Source organism: Felis catus, chromosome D1, assembly GCF_018350175.1.
Source record: "Felis catus isolate Fca126 chromosome D1, F.catus_Fca126_mat1.0, whole genome shotgun sequence".
In the NCBI taxonomy this organism is placed as follows: domain Eukaryota; kingdom Metazoa; phylum Chordata; class Mammalia; order Carnivora; family Felidae; genus Felis; species Felis catus.
The window spans coordinates 4204739-4210890 of record NC_058377.1 but is presented as its reverse complement, the minus strand read 5'-3'; the positions used below and the strand labels follow the sequence as shown (position 1 = coordinate 4210890).

Sequence of the window (6152 nt, the reverse complement as noted above, 5' to 3'; positions counted from 1 at the left end):
GCGTCAGGAGGAAGGAGGCGGGCGCCGCCGACGTGCGCGCGCAGCCCCGCCCACCAGGGGGCTTTCGCTTTTCCCCGGTCGCGCCGCCGTCTCCTGGAGAGAACGGCCAGGGGCGGAGACGCAGGCCCGCCTCTGCGCTCTGCGGCAGCGCGTGACGTCACGCGGGGCGGGGCCTCAGGGAGCGTAGGGAGGGACCAAGGCCGAGAGCCCCTGGTTGCGCCACTCACACTCGGAGAAGCGCTAACAGGACAACGGTTCAGGCCAATCGCAGTGAGGCCTGTGGCGGCAGCGAGACTAGGGTGGAGACTTCGGAGACTGCAGTTGCAGGTGGGTGAGCTCTGGGGTCTGAGGGAGGAGTGGGATGGCAGCGCCTCGTTCTGGGGGCCCCGCGAAGGAGGGGATCCCCGGGGCTCCAGCCGCCCCTGTCAACCCTCCGTGTGCGCGGCCGGGAGGGCGGCCGGGCTTTCCGCGGCGGAGAGGGCGCCGCACGGTGCCCCCGGGCTGCCTTGCTCGCCGCCCCGGGCCCCGCGGCGGGAGGGGGGCTGAGGCCCTGTGCCCCGCGCCAGGCGGCCCCGCCGACCCTCACTGTGTCCCGCGCCGGCCGATCGGCCCCTCCGACCCCTGAGTGCAGCCGGGCGGGGACGGCCGGGCCTGGCCCAGAGCCCTGGGGACAGGGCACCCGCGGTATCGCGGCGCCGGCCGCCCTGCTCTCCAGGAGCGTCGGCACCGAGTTAGAGCCCCAGCAGCCTTCCTTCCAGGGCGGCCGAGGGTCAGATCGATGCCTCTGCGCCCGCACCTGCCCCGGGGAGACTCTAGGTGACGCTTCTGCGAGAGTCCTCGTGACCAGAGCCCCTTGCGGGTATTGGCCCAGCGGAAAGTTGGCCTCTGCGGATGAATGTCAGAGCCCAACTTTGCGGTACACTGAATGCTGTCCTCCGAGATTTGGCCGGGTCCCTCCTTCCTTTGTCGGCTGATGGAGGGCCAGCAGTCGTAATTCGCAGTTACCTAAGGATTCTTTCCATCCTCTTCTAGGTGGCTTCTATTCTGTTGTTTCCTATACTTGTTTCCGTTAACTTTTCCTGATACCTTGAGCCCTTTCCAGCCCTTTGCAAGTAGTTGGGATTCTGAACACACAACACACACATCCTCAAAGGGATGTAAAACAAATAACTGGCTTGGTATATCAGCTTGGGTAGTACTGACCAAAAGCCTGTGTCAGGTGCCGTGTTTGAGATCCGCTTACTACCTGCAGAGAGCTTACAGTCTGGCAAGGCACGTAAAGCGTGTACAAAAAATCCGCAGTAAGTGACACGTAAAGGTGTGCAAAGCATAAGGTGTCTGCTAATACAGCTATCACCAATGATCATAACTCCTTTCTCCGCTGTTAACTTTATGTATCTAAGCATCCTATGATACCTTCTCCGTTCTTGTCTTTTTCAACTGATTTTTACAAAATTTCACCCTATTTTCTGTTTCTAAAACACTTCTAGGTACATGGTCACATGTTCTGTGCAGTAGTGATTATTGTTACTGATGGAGAATCTGAGATCAGAAAGGGGATCTGTGGAATTAGGTAAATTCAGGTTAAGGAATGCATAGTTGATTGTTTTACCACGGAACTAAGCTCTGTATATTCATGCATAGAGCCTAATATACAGACAGATCATGTGCTTATTCATACTTGCTCTCTCTGCCTAGAATATTCTCTCCTCCCGTCATCACATTCATTCCCCTCTATCATTCAGGTCTTGGCTCAGATGTCCTCCGAGAATCTCTCTGTACACCAGATCTCAACAGCTCACTCTCCCCACCCCCTGCCTCATTCCCAAGCCTGGTCCTATCCTGGGCACTCTTTATAGGTTTCTTTAATGGAATCCCCTTCCCTGTGTACTTTGTAAATTATTACTTATTCAAGGCTGAGGGCAAACCTTGCCTTTTCTTAAGGACTACCCCAGAGTATGTTTTTGTTTGTTTGTTTTTAACTAATTAATTTGGCAACTCTTCTAGCACTACCTTATAATATCTATTATCCTGAATTATGTATGTGTGCTATCTTACAAATTAGGATGTAAGCTACTTGAGAGGGAATTTAATGCATACCTTGCCTCCTACAAATGGTATACACAAGTAAATGTTTTGATCAACCTTTACAATAGAGTTTACTCCGTTTATAAGCTAACACTGGCATTATATTCGGTCTACCTTTATTTCCCTCATTTTTATCTTAAGGAAATATGAATGTGCCTAACTATATTCAGTAAACCCAAACATTTTGTTACAGTATCTTTATCGCATTGGTCAGGGGGGAAAGAAGACTAAAATATTAGAGGTTCAGCAAATTTGTGAGTAATAGTCATCTTGCCAGACCTTGATCTGTGCCTTCTTACTGGGATCCTAAGAAAACTGTGTTCTTTTCCCACTTCTGTCACCAGTTCTCCGTGTGACTTTGGGTAAATAACGTAACCTCTTCCAAGGATCGATTTCAGTGGAAAGGTATCAAATGAAATCATCTCTAAGGTTCAGTGATTTTTGAGTGAATAATGTGCATTTAGCTTTTTACTGAGTCACCACTTAAACTTTATTCCATTGTAAAACTTTTCAAAACTTTAGCAAATAACTCCATGATTCTACCAGTTAAGAAAGAAACCTTGATTTTTCTTCTCCCCCAATTTTCATGTCCAATCGATTCCATGTTCTACTGATTCTACTTCTAAAATAGAGCTAAAATCCATTTTTTTCTCTCTCCATTGTTAACATTGTGGTCTAGCCTGCCATCACGTCTCACCTGCAGTACCGACTAGTTTTCGAGCCTGCGGGAGAAGGGAACGTTGTTTCCTGTGTCCTCGCTGTCATAAGCACTCCTCGGCTCCGAGCTAATCAGTGTGCTGTCCGCGCCCCTGACTAGACAGGGAAGGAAGGAGACCAGCAAGATAGAAAACCTGAAGAGTGATGTGCCACAGACACTAGAGATGCGTGTTTCCAGAAGGGAGACTAGTTAGCAACGCGAATACCCCTGAGAAGTTCTCTCAAACGGGGAGAGAGAATTTAGCGTTGCTGGCGGCAGCGTGGTGATACTGCCTCAGTCAGGTGCCCGGGCGAAAGAGAGGAAGGGACGGTAGTGGGCTCACACAGCAAGTGGAGGCAAAGCAAAGCTACTGCGGACTGTTTCTGGGTGGTGGAGTAGAAACATGGGATGGTAACTAGAGGGTAATACAGGTTCAAAGGACAGATTTTTGTTTGTTTGATGTGTAAAGTGGGAGATACGAAAATGTGTCCACTGATGGAATCTGTCCAACAGAATTGGAGAAAGTGTTGACGCAGCAGAGGGGGTAGGTTGTGTGCGCGCGCATGCGTGTGTGCGCACCGCTCTAAAGTGTACCGCGGAGTGGAGGACCCGGTGTCCGTTGTTTCTGGCTGTGTGCCCAGTTTCTAGAATAGTGCTTGCCAAGATAGTAGCTACTCTGTAAACTTTCTAATATTTGAATAAATGAATGACGTGAATTCTATTGCCCATTTTCTCTTAATTCTTCTTACGGCAACCAGGAAGATACTTTAAAAAGTAAATCAAATCACGTCACTGTCCAGCGCAAAGTCTCCCTTTGTTCCAACAGCACTTAGGGTGAAATCCCTGCTCCTCCCGGCCCATAGGACCTGCGTGAGGTGGCACTGGCCTCCGCAACATTCTTGCTCTTGTCAAACGGTTCCAGTGATGCTGGCCTCCTTTCGTTTCCTAAAACTGAAGGACCCCTTCCCACTTTAGGCCTTTCTACATGATTTCTCCCACCAACCCCTTACCTTCAATGACACCTTCTCAGAAAGGCACGCCCTGACACAGTAGCGGACAGGAGCAAAAGCTCTGGAGCCAGACCATCTGGGTCCAGGTCCACGCTTACTTGCTGTATGACCTTGAGCAAATTAAGGTCTCAAAGCCTCCTCTCCCCCTCCCTGTAAAGTGAGGACAATAGCAGAATCTATGTTACACCGTTCTTCTGAAGATTAAAGAGGCTCTGAAGCACGTAGGACAGAACACACAGGGGAAGCACTATGGAAGTGTCACCACCATTACTATCCGAAGTTGAACATTCCCCATTGTTCGTTTTTATTCCCATTTCCCAGCTCTTTCTTCACAGTATGGATAACGATGGATAATTTGTCAGTCTTTCTCGTTACATAGTGACCACCGGGGAAAGCCAGGGTCACGACTGCCTCTGTTCTCCATGCTTTCTTTAGTGTCTACCTCTGTACCTGGCATACAGTTAGCACTCTGTCGTAAGTGCTTATGAGAAGATGCCAGCAATCACGTTCTGTTTTGAAACTCCGGTGACCAAATTCCATCACCGGAAGGCCAAACAGAAAGGGCCCACCCAGGTCAGTCACAGCACAACAGCACAGCTTTCTTTTCATACTGCGCTCCCATCAAATGGCACGTGCTATTCTTGTCACTACTTTCTATCAAGGTCTTATCACACTTGATTCTTGTACTTTTATTAATTTAACTATTTAAATCAAACTTTAGTGGAAGACATTAAAGGAAATAACGAGAATAGTTTTAAAAATTGACTCAATGTTTTGAGCACAGAGTAGTTTGTTGAAGTTGAGATGCAGTCTTATAAAATACACCATTGTTTTACGTGCCACTGAGAAAGAAAACAGTGCCATTTTTAACTCCGACACAACTCTTTATCGTGTCGAACTTTTCATACTTACGGAAAGCCCTTTTAAAAAATCACGTATCACCCTCTTACACACATAAAAAGCAAAATTAGCTGAGATGCTTGTAAAATTTTGTCATATTCAGAGTACAGTGCTTATAATTCACTTTCAACTCAGAATCTCAATGTCCATGTGTTTCTATATAAGGTCAGTCTCTGTAATCCAAGAGCATTAGTGATGCATCATTTCATTTTTTTAATAACAAAAAAATTTTTAATGTTTATTTTTGAGACAGAGAGAGAGAGAGACAGTGTGAGCAGGGGAGGAACAGAGAGAGAGGGAGATACAGAATCTGAAGCAGGCTCCATACAGGCTCTGAGCTGTCAGCACAGAGTCCAATGCTGGGCTTGAACCCACGAACCGTCAGATCATGACCTGAGCCGAAGTCACGACTGAACCCCCACCCCCACCCCCGATGCATCATTTCCTAAACGAGTATCCATTGTTATCTCCAGAGTTTTCTTTTAAATCACCAATACCCATTTTCCACATTTTGATGCACATACATATGTAATGACAGATGTCATGACTGCTACCTGACCAAAAGCAATTATAAGATACCTGTCATTTTCAGATATGTTGAGTGGGAAAAAATGTGTGTCTTAAAATTGGTGAAATGTCATACTGAATTTGCAGAATATTTGAAGAAAAAAGTTGCCTTACAGATCTTTTACCAAGAATTGTTTTACAATTAATAATGTTACTAAGTACACGTTATTACTGAGTTTAACCATTAATGTTGATATACCCATGACAATATTAATTTTCATGATATAATTTACAACAATACAATGTAATTGGGGTGTCCACTTTGCACACGAGGAAGCTAATGCCTCAGAGAGCCTCAATAGAGGTTACTAGAATAGTGATGGGCCATTTAGGACCCTGTTCTTGCAGCTCTAAATCCTGCGGCTCTTTGTTGTTTGCAAAACACAGTAGGACTGCAAGTATAGATTTACTCCAACCAAATTTAAGACATGAAGATTTCAGCTTCTTGGATTTTTCATTCTGGATTGGATTTAACGGCAGGGTTTATCTTTTAGCAGCTTCATGAAAGTGGATACTTGAAAATTTCTGTTAAAGTTTGCTTTTTGTTACCATGTGCAGAAATAATCATTACTTTATACTTCCATCATTGGGTTCAATTTTTATTTATGAACAATAAACCTCAATAAGTGACTTAATCCAACACAAGAGCCAAATTAAATGCATGTTTTTAATGATAATAAAGTTAATGTTTGTGGTTGGGGTTTCTTAAATTTATTTTCTCAAGACATGTCATTATGCAGAAATACAGTTTTTATCATTTTGAAAGTCTTAAGTTTGGGTACCTTTTAGCTTTTTTGTTTTACATTCAATTTCTTTTTAAAAACTAAGTAACTACTTATACCAAAAAATAAAATGATTTTTCCTTGGCATTCTTTAAGTGTTTTGAACAA

General features: G+C 45.6%; 1 protein-coding gene across 1 annotated transcript in view; it reads left to right on the top strand.

The window, feature by feature from the left end:
- The first annotated feature begins 186 nt into the window (after positions 1-186).
- KBTBD3 (kelch repeat and BTB domain containing 3) overlaps positions 187-6152 on the top strand; it is a 38617-nt gene continuing 32651 nt past the window's right edge. The window contains exon 1 of the mRNA XM_011286329.4: positions 187-327. The gene's annotated coding sequence lies outside the window, so the exon portion shown is untranslated. The remainder of the gene's footprint in view (positions 328-6152) is intronic.